Raw genomic sequence first — 9,348 nt, 5'->3', positions numbered from 1 at the left:
AACCAATGTCGCATGCCGAGTCAATTGACCTGAGTTATGCAATTGCCACAAAAATCAATTTATTTACTGGTTTAAACACTTTTTTGGCCAGTTCGAAATGGGTTTAAGCAAATGTCTAGCCACCTTGTGAAAAAAGCTAATTTAAGCTGTTTGTATGCATGATCACGTTCTTTCGACCAGGACCCAGGTTCCAGGGCCATAGGTGAGGGTAGGAACATAGACCCACCATTAAATCAAGAGCCTTGCCTTTTGGTTCAGCTCTCTATTACACCACAACAGACCAGTTAAGCATCCACATTATAGCTGCTGCACAGTTAAGTTTATTGATCTTCCAATCCATTCTTTCCTTATTCATGAGCAGGAACCCAGGATACTCAAACTCCTCCACTTGAGACAGGAACACTCCTCAGACTTGCAGAGGGCAAGACACTGCTTATTCAGACGAGGACCATGGCCTCTGACTTGGAGGAGCTGATTCTCATCCCCAGGTGTTAGCAGGAGGGGGCCAGCAGTGACTAAATTTACCAGACCCCCTCTGGCATTTGTGCATATAAATCCTGTCCAGGTTATGAACAGGACTGTTGATAGAGAGCAGGTCCAGTGCTCCATGGCCAAGAAAAAATCTTATAATAAACATATTTACTATTAAGCCAATATTTCCTCATTAAAAAAGGGGACATGTTCCCAACGCTAGTAGTCAAAACAAAAACACACACTCACACAGAAGACAACATAAAGAGATCGACCTAACCTGAACGTTTTTGGACAACAGGAGGAAACTGGAGGTGCTGCAGATAATGGGCTGATGTTTTTCTTCTCCAGGCTACAGAACAAATTCACCTATAGAGACAGTAATAAAGTGATATGGATATGAATACGGTGGGAGAACACACTTATTCCAAACAGAATTACCCTAGGCTGGGATTCAAACCCTTCCTGTTGGAAGGCATCAGTCCCACCAACTGTAAGCCAAGCACATTCTCAGGTAATATTCAATTCTCATATACGTTTTATTATCTGTAAGCAGAAAAGCATTATAAAATAACTGTTTCCTACCTGTGGTAGTTGCCTTATTTGTGACTCCATACAGAGTGAAGGAAATGGAGTTAGTGGCTTTAATTTAATGACTTTGGATACAGCCTCTGTCTGCGTTGTGAAGCTGGAAATAACAATGCTTAATGTCTGTACAGGAATTTCCTCTCTAGTCTTAAATAATCTGCCTCTCCTAAGAAACTGACATGTTTCAAGATTATTAGGTGCATAAATTCCAAAAATGTTTAACTTTGTTTAGAAGCACAACATAATTAGCCCAAAACATCACATCAGGTTCAAAGCAGACACTGGATGTACAACAGCCATCCACCAGATGTCAGCAGATCTAATATCTAAACCTACATCAGTCCTTTCTCCTTTATTTTCTTTGCTAAACTTAAAGCATTTTATTATATGTAAATTTAGATGGCAGGCATAAGCATTAATTCAAAGTTATTGGTTGCCACCTATGAAGAGACATTCTCTGTAATTTCTATGAACCCTGTTTTCCTTTATTTGCAGCGTTAAGCTTCTTATTTTCTATATCCATAGCTAGTCCATTCAGGTTAGCAGTCATTGGTACAGCCTTTCCAGCTGTTGAAAATAAGGTATGGTTTTTTATGATATATTTTTTTTGCTATTTTTATTTATTTCAATACAATCTTAACATATTATGAGACTGAGGCATAAGCTGATTGGATTTAGGGTACCTGCATATTTAAAGTGAATTTTTGAATGGCAGGAAAGTTGCATGCACCTGCTAACCATTTACTCTTTGTGAAAAAATATAAAGGCAGCTGTGATTTTCACCATAACTTGGTGAAAAGCTTGGTGAACATGATATATTGTGTTAGATTTGCCAACCAGATGCAGAATACATCAAATAATGGTGTTGTTTCATGCAATTGTGCAGTTTTTTTTTAACCAAATAAAAAAAAAGATGCATTTTCACCCCTTCTCCTATTTCATTCTCTCAGCTCTCTTAATGCCTCGTTTTGTTTATCTTTCTTTTTTTTTCTCCCCCAGAGATAGTCTCTGCTGTTTTCTATTTAATTGATTATCATCTAAACAAACTCTGACAGGGAATTGGTGTCTAGACGGATGTGGTGAAATACAGTGGCTGCCCTACTCCTAAGAAACTGGGGTAATAAGCTTATATCCCCAATGACTGCAAATTTCCATTAGCATCTGATTCAGTGGAAGTTTCATTGTGCAGTGGGTCCATGTTTGGTTTAATAGGCCATTCAGCTCTGCCAAGAAAAACGTCTGGTGGTGAGTAAACACCAGACACGTGCTTGTAAACGCTGGCTGCTGCCTGAAACGTGCCGCCGTCTTCTACTTTTGCAGGTGAGTTTTTAATTAGTTCCTGGAGTGGAAAACACTTCTTTTACTCCAAAACTAGCTTTCACACTACTTTAATATTTACAACAATGATTTATTTGCATCAGAAACAGACATGGTTTTGTTAATATGTGGGGTTTGAAAACTTCATCCCACATCCAGGCGGGTTCAACAATGCAAAAGGTCTGGTTGTAATTCCTCAACAGGGTCTGTTAAAGTAGAAAGTGTTATGTTTGGCTTTATAAGGTTTGTTAGACCCATACGATGAATAGAGGTCTGGATGAAGGTTGCAGTGCTGAGACCACAGGAATCATATGAGCGAAGATGCATGGCATAAACAATACAAAAAATTAGATCACTAAATATCAAACTTTCCAATGATTTAATCCTGCAGTAAAAACATTTTAAATCCTCTTTTTCCACACTTTTCACCAGGAAGTTTGATTTTGCGTTTTGTTTGTCAGTTTTCCCAGACACCCTGGCACAGCCTTGACCCAGTTCATTCTGCCAAGTTTTAAGGTTTTTTTTTTGTGTTCTTTGCACATGTGTCTGAGGATGAAGGAGCTGATGACAGATGGAGTTTGATTCACATCATCAAGAAAAGCACACAGGCAGAGCTACGATTGCAGCAACTCATGTAGGAGGGCAGGAAACAACCTGACTGTATTTTAGGAGGGGTAGAAATGTTGGTATTAACCATCAGATTAACACCAAACTAAAACACCCATTCTATGGATACATCCATACTGTGTGTTCCATTGATCTGAGTTTGTTTAAGTTGCCTAAAACGTTGCTGAAGGAAAACATTGACATCTTTCTTCCCATCGATACCCTCCAGCTCAGTCTGGGATAGTGTGAGGCATTTCCCAGAGTCCCAGTTCCTCGTCCCAGTAGGACTTATATGGAGGCATTTAAACTGTGGGGTATGTTTGTCCAAGGGACAGGGCTAGTTGTTTTTTTTTTCGGTCAGTCATACATGGGGGTGAATATGTTGTATCCAACACAACTGGTACACTTTATGTCTTTGTGCTCAACAATAACACATTTAAATGTTTAGTACCTTGGAGATGTAAAGCTATATTTTGATAAAGATCTGACTGAACAGAGTTTTCGTGTCAGATCCTCCCATCAACTCTAACCAAACCATTTAAAATGAAATATATACTTATATGCATTCCGCACATGTTCACCTTGAATAGAAAACAGGCTTTAACCATGAAACACAAACACAAAGTGTAGCAGAAAAATAACTGGTGACTATATTCTTATCAATGATTTTATTTCCTTGCAGACCTCTAACACTGATGCCTCCAGACTATCTAAGACCATCAGGGTGCAGCAAGGTTATCGAGGCTCAGACTAACGAAATATTCTGAAATAAATGATTACTAATTTCATTTTATCTTTTTGCTTCATAAAAGTACTAACAGGCTTTAGTTTAAAAAATATTTTTTTTTCTTCATTCAAAAATGATGCTATTGGACATAAACAGTGTTAAATTAACTTGTAACCTGATGCAGCTGAAAGGTGTGTTGGAATACAATAAGAAATTTTGTTGGATAAGTTTAGTATAGGGTGCCATATTGGGTGACAAAAGTTTGCAAAATCTTTCAAAAATGCTGGCTTTTTAACTAAATTAAACTTTTTTAAAGGTGAAGCCAACTACAATGTCTGCAATTTGGTTTGGCAATTAAACACTCCACTGATAGTGGATTGTCAGCAAGAATGAAATGGTGAACTGGTTGTAGTTGGGAAAACTGCGCTGAGCGATCATGTTTTAAGTGCAGCCGCAAGTTTGTTTAATTTCTACAACTGCATCTGTCCAGGATAAGGGAGTCATCACTGACATCTGGCTGAAATCCAAATTGTTCTCACACGCTGTTGTCACATTGAGCATATAAACCAATTCAGTCTTTTTTTTTTTACAATATAACCTCCCACTTCATTAACCTGCTAGTCCTCACAGAGTTCTTATGTTACAATTGTGGTATGTAACAGAATGAGACCATTCATCTGGGAAGTACCTTTGTATGAGTAAACTTCTCCCTAAGCTGAGAAATAAGAGCAAAGTGGTGAGTGGAGACCGATGCAGAGAAGGGAAACCTTTTTTTCCGACATTCTTTACTAAAAAAGAGGGAGACACATAGAAAACAACCATAAATTATAAACCTCATTTAAATTGATCATGTGAAAAATTTTAATTATGCAATTAATCGTTTTATAGTTTGTTGTGGCAGGCCTACTACTTACTCTGACCAATGTTGGTTCTAGACCAAAATTATCAAGGGGGCATGGTTAGGACAGTGTTTTTTTTTATTGTTGGCACAGAATAAAAGAATTAAACAAAAACTTGTACTATCTGTCATGATTTTATCAAGAGCTTGGACCCACATGCAGAAAACCAATACAGAGAGACCAGGGGAAAGTTTAACAGGTTTATTGAGAAGATTGTGATGAATCCAATGTAGCTCTGAACACTGCTCAACCTGAACTGGAAAGTGAGGGGAAGACACTGCAGTTAGTTCAGGCTCAGTGGGAAGTTTGATTCTCGAACTTGAAGAGGAGAAATAGATTGCAGACTCACGTTTTCAGAAAATGGTTGACTCTTTGACTCTAGTCGATGTGGGTGTTTTCCAGTGTTTGTCTCATTCGATGGAGGGCGGACAGGGTTTACCCTGAATGCGGTTGTTTGTAGGTGAATGGAGAAGCTGACTGCCACTTAGATTTCCTGCGGTACTTGAACGGGTTGTTGTGGAGATGAATCCCCTGATCAGAGAGAAGCCCCTAACCTTACTTGAGGAAAAGGGTTGATCAGAATCACACCCTTGAATCCTCAGCTCAGCTTGATTCTCAGAAGATCCTTCCAGGGGAGAGAAGGTCCGAAACATCCAGTTGCAGGATGACTTCCCAAAACTGGCAAACACTCTGGCGTCTAGGTAGTGGCAGTCAGCAGCTTAAGAGCACTCCGTTAACGAGGTAACCCTCCGCAGGTGTGTGAGGAGGTGAACCAGGACCAGGCACCGCCTGGTGGAGGAAGGAAGACAAACACACAAAAAACAAACCACGCAGACAAGAGTCCTAACACTATCTTGCAGGTAAAAACTAATATCCTCTGACGATATGACTAAAACTAAAAGTGCAACAACTTAATTTTTAAATCATCAATAAAATAAAACTGTAAGAATAAAAAAATCAAATTGGTTGAAGGGACCTTTCAGGCGTTGTCTCTGTTTGTATTATGTCTTTGATACAGGTAGCATAACAGAGGCCAAGACCAGGTCCTGTGAACCCTGTTGGTGCCATATGGAAGCAATCATGACACTGACATGTCCAAAAAACAACACTGGCTTTACTGAGAGCCTTTAAAGATAATAGAGGCTCTCTTTCTGAGCACTGCCTGATCCTAACTCAGAAGAACCACATTCTGTTGGAGATAACTACCATTGCGTGACAGCTCTTTGAACCATCCTCCCAGCCAGTACTCCTCATTGATTGTCAAACACAGCCGGATAGGCAGGAGCTTATTATCCCCCAATCCAACTCAAAGAAGGTGACATGTTGTAATGAAAGAAGTGGAGGGAGGTAGCTTTAGCAGAGACACAGTGGGTCAATAGAAACTAAACCACACCAGTGAGGCATTTGTGTTACACTTGGGAAATGTGAGGGTGTTAAATAAGATAACCTTGAAACGGAAGGTGTACCAATAGTGTTTGACAAACCACTTGTTTTTGCAAGGAGTTATCAATAATGCAAATTAATAAAATATAATTAAGAGAATAAGTGTCTACAAAGTGTATGAGATGAAGAGAAAGGCCTCAGAAGAGAGAAACAAGACCAGGGTGTATTTGGGAGATTCTTTCACGGATGGCGTTCACTGAAAGCACAGGTCGGGCTTCCCACTGATGCTTCGGTTGCAAATTTTCTACTTGACAGGTAAAGTTTGTCATGCTATTTGGAGAAATCCATTTTACATCAATGAGGAGAAATGGGCTTGTGCATGCTCTAGCACGCATTTCACAGGTGTTCCCTCTTGGGAGCAGGTACAGGGTTGTGCATGTGCATTTTTTGAGAGCGCTTCCCCCACAGGTTTCTATATCATACTTCAAGCTGTTGGGGGGAGGATCTGGCTCTTACAATTAGCTCCACCGCCCTGACCGAGATTGTGAGATGCTGATAGTTTTAACACTTCAAATGATTGTTGTCTGATGGAAATGTGCTCTGATATATACTGTGGCTGTGAGTCCAACTAGTGAAGTCAGAGATGCATGTGATGGTACCAACACCTTATGAAAGAACATTAATGAAAAATATTTTTGTTACATTAACTGGCTAAATGGATCAAACCATTTATTTTTGTGTGGACTGATTGAATCACTGTATCTGTGATTTTAAATAACACCCACTTCCCCTGCTTGAAAAAACAGGTTTTAGGTCAGTTGATTTATTTTTTTTAAATGACAGCCTTGCCAAGATAACAAAAAAAACCTGCAAACTTGATAGATTTTGATAGACACGTTGTAGTCTTGCCAAAGTAAAGCCACATTAGCCATAGCATTCACCCTAAACCGACAAAAATTCCAAGAAACATGACATCTGCAAATGTGTCCAGTATTGCATAAAGAAAATTTGTTTCCTCTGGACTGTTTCTAGGAAAAGCCTAAGAGGAAATCCAGACCATGTTGCAGTGCTTAATTTCATCATAGATTAACATCAACGTTTCTTCCAGTTGCTGAATCAGGAAGTTGTTATAGGGATCATTCATCATCCATTTTTTGTGTTTTGCTTTGCTCTTGTTCAGGGCTGCAGAAAGACTGGAGCCTTTCCAACCGACAATTGGTCAGATAGTAGTTATAGATACTTGGTGTCCCTCACCTTGTGGTGTAAAGGATAGGACCTTTGGAACTTCTGAAATCTGAAGCAGTACACACTTTAATTTAAACTATAAATAAGTTAATTAATTTGACAAATTTTTAATGAAGGTTCCTAATACCACGGATACTCTGCTAGTCAAAAATTATCCTTCTACTTTTTTCTAACCATGGGTTCATGTCCAAATGTAGTGCGGAGTTTCGGGTTTCCTTGATCAAAAATACAATAACTGATTGCACTTTGCTAGTTACTCGTTCAGATCACGTTTATCTGACTGACCTCAGGTTTAAATTCCTAAATGCGATATTGTCTAACTTTATCATCAAAGTTGCTTCCAGTTCTATTATCCATGCTGCTAAAAACAAACATACAAGCTGGGCTTTTTAAAAAGTTTTAAGGTAGAATTATAGAATTTCATTCAAATGTATTCTTACTTTCTGTTCTTACTTTATATGGAGATACTCAACAACAACAAAAAAAACTAAGCAGATTAACTCCTTTGCTCTCAGAGTGCTGAAAAAAATAAATACATTTAGCTGGATGCAAGTCAAAACAGAAAAAGATACATGTTATCCACTAGATGATGCTCTGAATACATTGTTTTTGGGAATTCATGAGCTCACAATGATGGAGAATAAACTGTATCGTGGCAGCTGGCCAATAGAGGGCGCTATGGCACCGTCCCATTTAACCCAATGTCCTTGATTAAGACAAAAAAAATAAATAAAAATTAACTTATAAAATGAAAATATTTTGAATTAGATTAATATATATTTTAGATGTGGAAGATAAATATTTTATCTTTAATGGCGAGTAAAGCTGTTTTGTTTGCCGTCATATTGGTGACGTATTTTCGCCCTGGGGCGCAAAAATCTTTGCCCATAGAAGCTCATTAAAAGTTGTACTTGTGAAGTAGCTCCTCTGCAATGCAAAAGATAGGATCATCCTGCGGCGCAGCTCTCCTGCGTCCAGCACTGACGTCACAGTTGTCTGTTATAAAGTGTGGCTGATTGACAGGTTTATATAATTATTTAACGACAGGACTAGGCGAACTGCATAGAGCAAGGCTAACAATTTATTATGCTTTCCCCACCTCCCTTTTCAAACGTCATTGTCTGACCCAGAATGGGTTAAGACAGGTGTGACTGACTCAAAACACTTTTTTCGAAAATTTTATGTTGTTTTTTGTGGTTGGCATTCATGTAAATATACTGGTGTAATACCTTAGTATTCATTTGGTTGGTTTTTGGTATACGTCTATTTTGAAGTCATAGCTGCCCCTGGAGAAAACTCCACCAGCCATCACTGTTAAAATAGTACCCAAACAATACAGGTGTTCCAAGAGATGCAGTCAACACATAAAAAAATGAGCCAGCAGTAGTTAGGGGAGCCAGAGGTTGACCCATGCACATCAGGAATACTAAGGCAGAACACGGTCCTTGGGTGTCACCAAAGATGAAGTGATGGAAATTGCTTGAGCACCAACCTTGTAGAACAGTGATGTTGATGAGGTGCTGGAGGCCAGCAAGGCAGAGTTGTCAGGGGCAGGTGTTGGAGACAAAGACCAGGAGGTTAGCAATGCTGAAATCAAATACCAAGCAACCTGCTGTGGTGCAGTAGTGCAAAAACCTTGGGGGTTAATGTTGGTAAAGGAGTCTAGGAGGTTGAGAGTGGCGAAGGAGTCTGGGAGATCAGTAAAGCCATATTGGAATCCAGAAGAGTGATGTGGGAGCATTGAGAATTCTTGATGAGGCTTTGGAGATGAGGAATGCGAGTCCACTGCCATCCAAATCCTAAATAGAAGCATTTTTTGTAAATTTGGCATTTTGAGCTCAGTTGCAGTGCTGCATAATGGACAGCTCCATCATCTGTCATATGTATGGATCAAGTCAAATTATAATGGATAATACAGCAAAACACAATAACTTCTAAAAAAAAATCAGGTGAGCCAAACATGAAATGAAACATGGAAATACTAAAGTAGATCTGTTAAATAGATATATTATGTCTTCTTAGCATTGTACAGCTCTCCAAAACAAGGCCTATGACACTGTGCCCCATTTGAAATATTTGTCCACTTGTACTATGTCCTTTGACAGGGATTTT

Source organism: Cyprinodon tularosa, unplaced genomic scaffold (genome assembly GCF_016077235.1).
Source record: "Cyprinodon tularosa strain WSP-4 unplaced genomic scaffold, ASM1607723v1 ctg229, whole genome shotgun sequence".
Taxonomy (NCBI): Eukaryota; Metazoa; Chordata; class Actinopteri; order Cyprinodontiformes; family Cyprinodontidae; genus Cyprinodon; species Cyprinodon tularosa.
This window is presented reverse-complemented; position numbering follows the sequence as displayed.